This window comes from Haemaphysalis longicornis, unplaced genomic scaffold (assembly GCF_048455015.1).
Source record: "Haemaphysalis longicornis isolate Haplotype H1 unplaced genomic scaffold, Haemaphysalis longicornis Haplotype H1 scaffold_39, whole genome shotgun sequence".
Lineage (NCBI taxonomy): Eukaryota > Metazoa > Arthropoda > Arachnida > Ixodida > Ixodidae > Haemaphysalis > Haemaphysalis longicornis.
In genome coordinates this window covers 2,418,941-2,431,826 of record NW_027526359.1, presented here as the reverse complement: position 1 = coordinate 2,431,826, position 12,886 = coordinate 2,418,941, and positions in this window count along the sequence as shown.

The following is a 12,886-nucleotide window of genomic DNA, read 5'->3' as shown; positions in this document are numbered from 1 at the left end:
GTTGCAATTTACGACTTAGCCTACTTCCTAGCCAGTTACCCGAATGAAATTTGGAAAGATACAAGAATTATCCTAGTCGATAAACATATAGCTGTTTCTTTCCCTTCCGCTTCGTAAGAATCTCACTGTTTCTGTAACACGCCAACCTAGTCCGCTCTACCACTGAAAACACCGGGCCGGTCGCATTGGGCTGTTTGATGACCACGCCCAAACCTAACGCCAACACATCGGATATGTCATCAGTAAGGGCATGCACCCCTTAGCTGCGCGCGTCCTCCCTACCCTCCCGCCACACCCCAGCCCATGTAGCATAACCTGGAACCGGTCAAGAGCGAGTGCCTGGAAGTTAGACGCTGGCGAGCGTGTCACCCTGAAAGCCATTTATGCTGTACAAGGGATATTGGCCGACGTCGGCGTTCCAACGGGGCCAGTTGGCGTTCTTCCAGGAGGGATTCGCAGCTACTCTGCAAGCTGGAACTTGAGGTGACAACGTCGGCAGCAGCGGCTTCCTGTGGGTTTCGCACCTATTCGCGCTTTTTTCTGACTGTTGCTTCCAAAATTTCTGCTGTTCTTCCTACAAGCGAACGACATAAGTTCGCTCCATAGTGAGTTAACACCTCGGAAGCCTCGACCCTAATTCTACAGGACGCACACGTGGGTGTTTCTTTAACTGGCAGTCGTAGGCACCTTATTGTCTGCGCAACATACCAACCAATACCCAAACCGCTCGATGGCGGAGGACAGCTGGCAGCGCTCATTGAGCCGAAGAGACTCCCAAGTTTAAAGCTCCCACCACCACAACGGGTTAGTGAGCGGCATTAAGCCCTGCTGTGCGTGCTTGGACCCTCCACCTACCAGAACTCGTGCACGCCTAAACCAGCCACCACGGATGGGCGCATCATTATTCGTGAAATACACGGGCGAAGGAAGAGAGAAATCCTTTATAAGCAGCGAGACTAAGATGTATTACTATTCATTCGCCGGGAGAATTATGACCAGCTGGTCAACGAGGGCCGCCGATGCGACAACCTTGCACGGAATGGCTTTCAAGCTAAATAATTATGTGCTCACGCCGGCGTTCCAACGCGGTAAGTTGCTTTGAAACGGCAGGGCCCGCAGCTAGTGGGAGAGGTGGAATTTGTAGCGGCAACGTCAGCGGCTATATTCTCGGTGGAGCGCTGGCGCGTTTTTCGTTCGTTTTTACGCCCATTCGCGCTGCTCTCCATTCTCCAGAACCATCTGTTAACGGCTCTACTGCAGCTGTAAGCAGACTGCGCAACTTGTGACAGAGGCATCGGTGGTCGCGAGGAGTATAACCATTGTGGTGATCGTTGTGAAAGAGAAGCCGGCGGTTGGGAGAAGGAGCTCCGGAGAGGCGCTCCTTCACCGGAATAAAAACTTGGGGTGTGGGGATTGAGACATACACTCTTTCGCAGTAAAAGGGGGAATAGGTAGCTGTGCGCGGAAAGGTTGTTGTTTAGTGTAGCTCAGCTCAGCCACGCCCTCTGCTGATGAATGGTGATCCTACGTTGGCGTTCTTTGTTGTGTAGTCCCCACAGCTATCGGCTACTCACACGTATGAGATTCCCGGGTTGGTCTTGGATTCGTCAGAGCAGTGGCGCAGACGCTGGTGGCTTAGTAGACTCCATTTACGTGCAGCTGACGATGCGCTCACTAACCTGTGCGTTGAAATGGTGTTTAGCGAAGGTCAGTTCAGCCAAGACTGTGGGTGCTGTATGACAGCGCACCGGTGACATGGTTAATTTTGTAGGCTCCAAAACTATCGGTATCGCAGTTCAGGGGAATTTGCGAGTTTGGCTTGGGATAATAGGAGCAGTGGCGCCGACGCCAGTTGCTCAGTAATGTTCATTTACGTGAAGCTGACGATGCGCTCACCTATCTGTGCATGGAAAGGTTCTTTTGTGCAGCTCCGTTCAGGCACGACCGTGGCTGCTGTGGCAAACATTTTCCCCAATAGCCCTTTGTAATAGACAACTATACGCACATGAATTACCCAAAAGGCCTGCACGTCGTGAAAAAGCGTTTTAATGTTTCTTTTTTATTTACTAGCCATGGCACAAAGTTGCGAAGGGCATCAGAATGTCATTCTGTCGGTGTAGGTCAGACAATACACAAAAGAGGGACAAAATATCCTGTGAAAACGCTGGTTCAGTAGAAATCGCGAAGATATAAAGTAAGCGCGGTCACTTTTCTGTTGAAGGCCAAAAGTGACAACACCCCTGTGTTCGAGATTTCGGCGCACATAAAAGACCTCCAGGTGGTCAAAAATAATCCGGAGACCTCCAATACGGTGCGCCTCATCCCCTGCGTTGCGTCGGTGCGTCAAAGTTCAGAATCCATTATGACATTCAATAGTTACGGTAGTAACCAGCGATGCCCAGGCGGCCCACTATTATAATGACAATGATGCGTATAACCCGTACTCAGGTATTACCTGCTTGTCATAATTAAGTACTTCACAGTCAAGTGGTACCCAATTACTCACTCCCCCCTGCTCTCACTACATGGGCTCCAGCCGGATTCATGTGGTAATGGGAAACATCTGGAACTCCCCCAAAACAAATTGTACCAAGACGGTGTGCTCAAACGAGTCCTTACCCACTGGAATTATTTCAGTAGGTATGAAGTATATTCATCAGTCACAGCTTTATTATAAAAACATGAGTTTTACGGGATGGGAACTGTTTCGAAAAGTCCCAGCAAATGGCCAGCGATATGCGTATGAGGGAAAATTACCCAGAATTCTACGTCCAGACCAGTGTAAGTTATAGAGTCCTGCTGGAGTCTTTGTAGGCGTATTAGGACAAAATCTTGAAATTGGTTTTTATAAATTTGTATCGGCAGCATTTGCAAGCAAAAAATAAATCGCACGTAGCAACCGTTTGTCTGGTTTTTTAGGAATCTCTAAAAATGCATTTTTATGAAAATCCTGATTGTCGCTATTAGGTGGGTGTTACTGATAAATGTATTACAACAGTGTTCGGACACCTGCATAAGTTAAATATATTAACAAAAGCCAGTTCAATACCTCAACTGGGCTGCCACAAAAAAGTGTCTGAAAATGTATTTCGGCGCTTTGCACTTTCTTTCTGGTCTACTTTTTAAAAACTTCAGTAATACAGCTCCTGCAATATAAAAAGAATGTGCTCCTAAATTTCGAAACCGCCGGAATAAGCATTTTTGGTAGGCGTTGATATCCCCTGCTAGGGTTTTTCGCATGGTTAGGCGTGTCATTTAAAATAATTTTTTCGCCCTTGTACCGGCGTCGAGGGCGAAATTATTAAAAATAGTTATGTTTATTTGTATAGCTAACATTTATAAGAAAACTGATTGGACAGAACAATCAGTGAAATATTAATTGAAGTGTCTTTAAGAACAGCCTATTTGTTCCGAAGTGCAGATTCACACCAATTGTGTTGGTTTGAGCAAAAATGTAAAACTCCTTTTTAGATATTTTTAAGTGGTACACATATTATCCAAAAACGCTTCGATATGGTAATGGGTGAGGGACGTATTAGAAAATTTAATACGCACAATTTCCCCCTTTTCTTGGGTTAGGAATGAAATTTTGAAGCATGCGCTTTAGTGAGCCCATAGGCAACGACACAAATGTGCTCTCAAACTTTCAAGCCTCAGGGTAGCAGTTTTGGCTGCGAGATGATGAATAAGTCACTGAGTGTATCAGTCACTCAGTCGGGCACTGCTCTTTATAAGTATAGGTTGGTTTCTCGCTTGTCGGCATACGAAGAATTGTAGCCGTTTTCTGCATATGTGAGCAAAAGTGTGCAAATTTGTTAGCCACCCCTGCGCCATGTATCACGTTTAGGTATGTTTATCCGGCCGCTGCGCAACGTCGTCACGCGTGTTCATCAGTTTTGTTCCTAATGTTTTAACATACCTCGAGCACATTAAAAAACGAAGTGCGCTCATGTCTAGATTGTAAACCAGCAAAGTTGTAGCGGGCGGCTGATGTTTAGCCGTGTGTTAAACTTCGTTTTTAGCGGCGTTCTCACCACTGTGGCTCGGTACGACAATATTTCTGAATCATGTGTACAAGAAGCTAATCTCTCTCCCCTTAGTTCTAACTGCCCCCAACTCTGCGTATTTCCCGAATGCACATGGGGTTGTGCCGAACGAGTGTACTGCAGACCCGGAATCGCTGGATTTTGCTTTAGTTACCCCTTATAAAGTTTCCCTTTTAAACTTTGCGTACGTTTCATCTACACTTCTGCGCCCATATGCACGTCTTACTCCATTCATTTTCGGTGGATATAAATGAACATTGCTCCTTGCTTGTGAAGTGTGCGCATTGCACTCAGTCGTAATAACTGCCTATAGAGCGTTGTTCAATGTACCGCAGCGCGAATTGGATTTACTGTGGCTGGGGTGAATTCCGTTGTTCTTGAGACTACGTGAAACCGCTGCTTGCACGGGGATAATAACGTAGCTAAGGAAATGTTGTGGCTGCATTATTTTACAGCATGCCTCAAAAAGGGATGCCCTAAGCACAAGGAGTAATCGCTGCGAGGTGTCTTATTGCTTAATTGTAGCGAGATATGGGCAATCGTTCGTAATCCCTCAAACTGCGTCTGACAGTAGTGCCGATATAATGGACAGTTTACAACCATCCCTAATCTGATTTCTGGTAACTTTCGATGTTTTGTACTGAGTCTATCACTCCCAACGTCATGTCCACAACTATTCAACCGCTATCCAAGTTTTCAGTGTTCTAGCAGTGTACGCCAGCTTGGCTGCGCGCTAATTGCAGTGGGGCGAGCCGTTCGGGCACTGTGCGCACAATGACAAACAACATTGCAACAACGAGGACACCAGGATGTCACTCCTTTCCCCGAGCTACAGCTCTTCACGTTGTCACAAACTACGATTGTAAAGGGGCCCCAAGCCAGATCTGCTTGCGGCTTAATTACCATCAATAAATCTTGGTGTAAGCGTTGAAGCTTCGCCATCACTAAAGCTTCAGCGCGTTACGTTTGTGTAATGTAATTACTCCCAACGCAATCTGACGTGCTAGTGATACTGACATGATGGAAATTAATTTGCGCTAAAAGGACGGGACGAAAGAAGAAGACGCGCTGTGTGGTGTTTCTTCTTCTTTCATCCTGTCCCTTCAGCGCAATTTTATTTCCATCGTAATTACCATGCACCCATGGTCCTGTATGAAAAGGGAGTATATGTCAATAGCCCCAGGTATTAAGGCAGCACTAGGTGGAACTATAGATTCCTCTCCTGGTGCTACTCTTCGTATTGCCTGCACAATTTTTTTTGGTTTACTGACGTAGTGCTTTCTTAATAAGAAGCTGAGCATTTGGCTCGAGCAATGTTGTTGACAAGTTTCATGTTATTGCTGAAACGAGGAAATCCTGAACAAGCCCCTTTTGGTAAAGTATACACATAATTATTCGCAGATTGAGAGAGAGGGTACCGATCCCCTGGTCTATATTTAAAGGTTGGGTACTTGTGCAGGAAGAATTTAATTTCGGTCGAATAAAATTATTATACCACAAAGTAATCTAGGATTACAGTTATGGTACTGTGGAAGGCCGTGTTCGGAAACTGCTTTGAATTTTATTCGGCCAGTGCAAAACATTATCATTGCACTTGGTTTACACAACAATCCAACAACCGTTCTCCAATGGTGGTACGACTTCCGGTGAGAGCAAGGAACAAGCACTGAGCACTGAGGACTGGAACAAGGACTGAGGTTTAAATGTGGTTTTAAAAAAATCAACTTCGTTTGTTTTTGTGGAACTGGCAAGCTCAAAACAAGAAGAAGCTGTCACCTCGCAATTCTGGTTTCACATGTGTGGGCTTCTTGCGGGGAGTTACTTTCTTATATCTAAAAAAGTGCACGTTTATCACTTGGCGTGTGTGTAAGAATAACATATCGGCAGAGATCTGACGCAGCATCATGTTTCCTTCTTCCGTTGCTCGTGTGAGAAATTTTACACAATGGACAATTTTTTCGACTCCAACAACATTCAACTGGTCGTACATCTAAGGTGAGACATCGCAAGTACTTTTTTCTTATGCTTGGGTGCTTGTGGTAGGCAGGTCATTTATACCTTTTCAGGAGCGGCGGGGAAGGGATCGATTTTTGGAACTTTTATACTGGTCAGGCCGTTAGCTTTTTATATTTGTGCTCGAATGGGAAGGTCAGACATACTCGCGGCGAATTCACCCTATGCTGCCCGTGATGGCTACTCTGACAGACGCACACCACCGTGCTTTGCAATAAAAACTTTTCTCTTACCGTACAATTCAGGCACTTATCAATAGTAACTTGACGTAGCGTAATAAAAGCCATACAGCGCAAAAAACCCTCTTTAAGTAAAAGTTTTTTAAAGGGACAAATTTGCACTCCCGCGCACTGGCGAATGAGACAGCTGCTGAGTGATTCATTTGGCTTTGGTGCTCTTTTTATTCGTGGCCTTGCATAGCACACACTTGGTTCTTTCACCGTGGCCGAAGTTCATCCTGCCCAGAAACCTCTGTACAAGCTCTCATCGCCTTATCTCTACTAACCTTTCTTTAAGTAAACAAACCCTGCCCCAGTATTTTCTGCCATATCTTTTTCGTTGGAGCACGAGAACAAAACTGGAACGCAGTGATGAAACGTTTACGTGTCATTCAAACATGTGTGGTCGTTGGAGGATAACTTAGGACATGCAACCCTGCTTTTTAAAGAGCATTAAATAACAACTAAGTGGAAATTCTTTAGGAGAGAAGCGTGAGTTGGCTCCCATGTAGGCTTACTGCGGGTGCAAGCAAGGCAGCCCACCTATTGTTGAAATAACAATAAATGCCGTAAAACCTCGCGCCTGCGTTCCTGTTTTTCTGATGAGGTTTGACATACTGCTTGTACAGTAAAAACTAATATCAAGTACAGAGTAAAGACTAATTTTAAGATAAAAAATATCTGAAGTACTTGGGCAGGGACGTTCAATAATCAGCAGATGAAAATCGATATTTCATTTTCGATGAACAGAAATGGCGGAAATGCTGTTGTTACCCTTTCCGAGCTCAGGAAACAGGTACACGTTCCGAGCTTAGATATTTTGTGGCAATTATTAGCGTCCATTGCGGATATATAATTCCAAAGATACGAGTGGTGGGGAAGTTGTCGTAACGGTTTTTCTAATGCAGCTCCTTACAAATATTGCAGGTTGTGGTTTGAGACCATGAGTATTGCGTACCATTACAAATGTTTCAAATAATTTTCTACCAACCGGTAAACTTCAACTGACGAGCGAAAGCAAACGCTCAATTGGAAAGGATTCAAAACGAATGGAAAGACCAGAGGATCGACACGGCGGCTAGCTGGTGTCAAAAGTTTTGTTTTTACCAATCCTCGGACGCCATGCCGCTCAAACCGAGAGTGCTAACGAAGTTTGAAGATACATCAAATCGCAGCTTACTACTGCATTCGGGTATCGAGGAACACGGACGTTTTTGAAAAATGTCCGCAGGCGCCTCGTAGGCGTTGGGAAATACCCCCCCCCCCCTCTACCCCGAGACAGCCGCCGGGAGAGCAGTCTGTCTTGATTTTACCTAACTTGCCAAACCGCTTCCGCTCACTGACTAGCCAGCGTCACTATCAATAATATTGGTGACTCTGGCTAGTCAGTGAGCGGAAGCGGTTTGGCCAGTTAGCTAAAATCAAGACAGACTGCTCTCGCGGCGTCAATATTCAACACTAATTACGCTGTCGGGGCACGTTGGCGAGCGAGTACGGCAATTTCACGACGCCTGACGTTGTTGGTGAGCTTCACGAGTACGGCACACATATCAATGCATATCGCGGCCAATGCATATAACGCAATAGCTGGGAAGAGTACTGCACGAAATTACCAGTCTCCGGTAGGGGGTTGGGGGAGATTTCGCAACGCCTACGAGGCGCCAGTCTAAATGTCTAATGCAAGATACAAGGCCCATCAATACCGAGAATAATATACTGTATATTATAGCCTGCACAGTATATTAAAAAGAGACAAGCTACCGATCCGCTAGCACTCAGCACTTTCAGTAAAAAAAAGCCACTATGTTTTCAGTTTCAGTTGCGTTTCAGTGTATTGTTGCAGTTTAAATTTTACAGCGCATAAATAACTGTAGGAGGTCTCAAGTTCTTAGACTGGGAAGGGACGTCCTACCAACAAGTACAAATGAAAAGCACACATAATGCGGTTAACAGCAGTAACAATCCGCAACAACACAAAGGACATGATTACATAATCAAGTCAAATATTGTTACTAAAAATCAAAAGGAATATAGAAAAAGAATATTGAAGAGGGATATTAATCCCCATACCACATCTACAAGTACATAATAACAATCGTCATGCCAAAATGATCCGGCGAAGCTGTTTCTTAAAAGAATAAATTTAAGAAGATGATTTAATGATTGGGGGTATTGAGTTCTAGAATGAAGTCGCCAAAAAGTTCGCAGATAGTTCGCCGTAGGTATTCTTAGATTTTGGTAAAAGATATTTGTGGTGTGAGTCGAGTGACATCAAAATGCATTCTTTCAGCTAATATAAATTTAGCTGTTATAAACGTTTTATTTTTCGATAAATAATTGGATCGGCGTTATAGTCAATAGTTTGCATATTGTTAACGCTAGCGATTCCTAATTTGTCAAAACTACCTATTGTATGCAAGGCCAGCAGCGGCACTTATTGTCCATTTAATTCATTGTATTGTAAAAACATTCCAAGCCTAAAAAAAGTTTGACATTATCTTCGGTCATATGTGTAGTTGAACTTGTAATAATCGATGTATGCAACTTCGTTAAGGAGTCTTTATCCGTGCTAGACTGCCGCTATATGGATAAATAAGCTTTGTTTCCATCGGCTCACCTGAGACCATGTTGTACTCACGTGGCGATATAAAAGATCTACTTGTTTCATCCTAATGTTCGTAATACTGCCAACTGAAATGCAAACTTCACGGGAAGAAGTCTAAGTAAAGCATTAATTGGGTAAATTCAAAGTAGTAAAGGGGCCCACCTGTGTTTTGAACTGGAGTCGTTTTCTCTCCAAAAATGTGTAGGGGATCGTTCTTTGTACTGTGTGTGACTCTTCGAAACGAATGTCAACCGTTGTTCTTGCCAAGTTAGTCAACAGGGGAACCTCAGCGTTCATAGTAAGCGGTTTTATCGGTGGTTTGGTAACATTCCAGGTCAACTGCAGATCACAGCTACTAACATGTGGCCTTTGCTTAAAGTGCGCACGGAAGGTATCGTTGACGCATCTTAATCGAAAACTGTTGCGATTCGGCCATGACCTGAAAAAAAAAAAACGTACACACCCAAGCTTAGTATTTATTAAACGAACTTCCAGCCTTCCTTTTTGAACCTTGACCTACATTGGCAACAATATTTTATTTTGATATGGTGATTCTCTGTACCATATGGAGGCGAAAAGCAAAAACGCCCGTGTGTACGAGATTTCGGCGCACGATAAAGATCCCCAGGTGGTCAAAATTAATCCGGAGCCCTCCACTACGGCGCGCCTCATCGCCTGCGTTGCGTCGGCGCGTTAAACCCTTTAATCAATCAATCAAATCGATTCTCTGTACCATTCACGTAATCTCCCCTATGGTTGCTAATAAAGGGAAAACTCTTTAATTTAATCAACTGGACGACGCCATTCAGGATCGGAATAATGACACTTACAACTAAAGCAAGAGGGAATAATAACTCTATGCTTCGGTTGGGAAACACATGGGCATGCAAATCTTTTATGCTTATAATGCCCGATATTCCAGTATGCCTTTTGTCCTTGAAGGCTATTGCAAGCACCTTTTCTTCTACGAATGAGTATCGAAATATCTCCTTTCCCCTTTCTTGAAAACTAAAGAGATAGGCGGCGTTGAATCTAAATACCATTTCTGAGCGGATGCCCGCCATTTTTATCGTCCTCGTTTCCCTCCTCCTTTTTTCTGCCAGCAAAACGTTCTGCGCGTCTGTATTGAGACATTATAACTTATTTTCCCTGAGCAGCACACCACACTGCTCTCGTGTATACAATGACGTAGGCTGCCAGAAGTATTCCTTCGACGTCATCCATGACAGTTACAGGTTCCTATATTCCACTTTTACTATCTCGTCAAGCTTATCTTCCTTTCGCATGCGACAAACGTGATGTGTAGGCAGCGAATTCGTTTCTGTGGCCATGTACTAGGCTAAAAACCGCCTGGTGGCGCATCACTCATAACAACATTGGCGAAGCGTGATCGCGTTTGAATAACCGGGCTTGATTATTCGTATTTTCCTGCTAATATCGGCCGGAAAAAATTGTACAATTCGAAGTAAAGATAAATTTACGCATACTGAAGTCAGGAGCATTCAGTGTAAATACATTTAGAACCCGTGAAAAATTGATTTTCGCTTGCTTCAGATTCCTAGATAGGCCCATATTAGAAGTGTGGGAAAAGTAATTTCATTCAATCGAGAACTTTCTATACAGTTTAAGGAGCCTTAATTATTTATAAAATGTAGCCTTGGAACACTTTCGTTACACCTATACACTTCGCTCCTTGTATAAATACATAACCGCACGAGGACAAACGCCCGCGGTGCAATGGACGCCATGCGAGTATACAAAGACGGAACATAAAATTTTCGGCCGCTGGAGTACTTAAGCCGTCTAAATTATAGTTAGCTTCTTATTTCAATGATGAGAGCGTACTTTTTTTTAACTCAGCACAATGAATAGTTATAAAGAAGCATTCCTTAACCAATTACCAGTGGATGTAGAGAAGATGGATGTGTTTATTTGCTCAGTTTTCTATTAGTTTTTATAAAGCGTAATGGTGTACATTTCGTTTCCGTCACAACCCAGTAATTCTGCCCTCCCAGAGTTGCAATAAACGTTCCGAAGTTTTAATAAATTTCTGGACTATTTCTTGATACAATAAAACAAAGCAAAACGCGTTATCCGTGATTGCATTGGATATTGCCCCGTGGAAATCGATCCGATTGGGGCGTTTATTTTAATAAGGTGTTCTCCACCGACTAGGTATTTACCCTTTGCTCCAGTATCTGAAAACTTGCAATTGTGACGTTTGGCAGTCATTTAACAAAGCTTAGCCTGAAGTGGTCTGTATTCATGCCTTTCGAATTTTTTTTAATGTTCACCCAATTATTTACCACAAACGTCAGCATTACTGGCGCTTTATCATTGCCTACACAAAATATTTATTCCGCCTGTCGGGGGAGCAGAATCACGCATCAAGCAGTTTTACCCAACTTTGAATGAAATGGAAGCCTGTGTTTTGAATATTACGAAAGAAGAGCAAGGGTTGACCAACGAGGTCCTAGTGCAAGCGCTCTTTTTCATATTATGCAGAACCGACAAGCACAGGATAAAACCTCAGTTCTCCAGTATTTTAGCTCATAAAGCTCCACTTGTTCCCCAGTAAGACCATTTCGAGGATCATGTTTTTTTGCGAGATATACGCCAATGACACAACGTAAATTTTTAAAGGTTATGGCGAAACTACTGGTTGTAAGCTTTTCTTTTGCTTGTGATGGTCCTTTCTTATATTTGTCCTATTTTATGCTTGCGCTTTATATTGCTAAAAACCTGAACGTGCCATACCGTACATCGCTTTGTGGGGGCGGAAGCTAGTAAAGCTGTTCGTACAGTTTTTGTTTTCATTTCTTCCCTCATCTCGAAGCATAGTAAATAAAGGAAATATTCTTACATTGCATCGGTTTTAAGCACAAATCCGCGAGATACAGCGGAGACAGCCAACCACCCTGAAAGCCCCGCCACACTTCTGAGAGGTGCGGTGGACAAGTTTGAATCACTTGTCCGGCTTCCTGTCGACCAGATCGGACCCACTCAGCTGCTGACCTGTGGTCTGATATTTTTATCTCATAACCCCATAGTGTCCAAAATGGGAATGGCTTTGCAATTCAGCGACGCGCGCTCACAGAAACTGCAAGAAAGCGACAGGCCCAAGCCTTTGGCGAATTCAAGTGCGTGAGTCATATCTCGAGAGAGCGTGAGACTGGAGTACTTACACGATTTCTTGCAGTCTGTTAACGAATGCTGGGGGCACTCGGCCGGTCGTTAGAGCTCTGGATGTACTCTTCATAGAGGAATGTCATCCAGTTACATGGTGAAATACAGATACCGGGTAGTGGCAAGGCGCCAATCCAGCGAGGACAAGACGATACTAACCGTTGCAGAGACAGAAGAGATCCTAGTGGTACGCTCCGCGCTGATTTAAAGGAGCTGTGACTGTTACCGGTGATGCGTACAGAAAAGAAGCGGTGTTGAAGGAAGCTCCAGTCAAAGTCAGTCTTTATATAGGAGGCCGAGACAACTTAGGACCCGTAAGTTTGTAGCATCACTAACGTTGTCTTACATCTTGATGATGTCCGTAGCTCGCACAGACCCCAAACAGCGAGAACGGCATCTCCACAAAACCATCGATTACAAATATTTTAAGTAATTCTGAGTACAAAGATGAGTCGTGCATGCGATTCGCAGCAGGTGCTTCCATTGAAAAGTGTAGAGTCACCTCTGAAGATATGTGGCAAGCAATCGCCATAACAGGTTGCTTAGCTTAGATATAAAGACAATGGGGGGTAAGTATCGAATGTCATGTACTGGTTCCCTGGACTTGTGTATTCGAGCGATTGCCACCAAAAAAAAGATTCAAGTAGTTGACCGGAAAAGCCCATCTGACGTACGCAGTCCCGAAGCTTCGTCACAGCAGGGTCGTCAATATTTTTTCACACTTTGTAAGTAATTCGGCACCCGGAACAGTCCCCTCCGCAGTTAAGCTTGATCGATCACAGCCAAGAATTCAACCAGTGTGAAGGGCGACTGGGTTC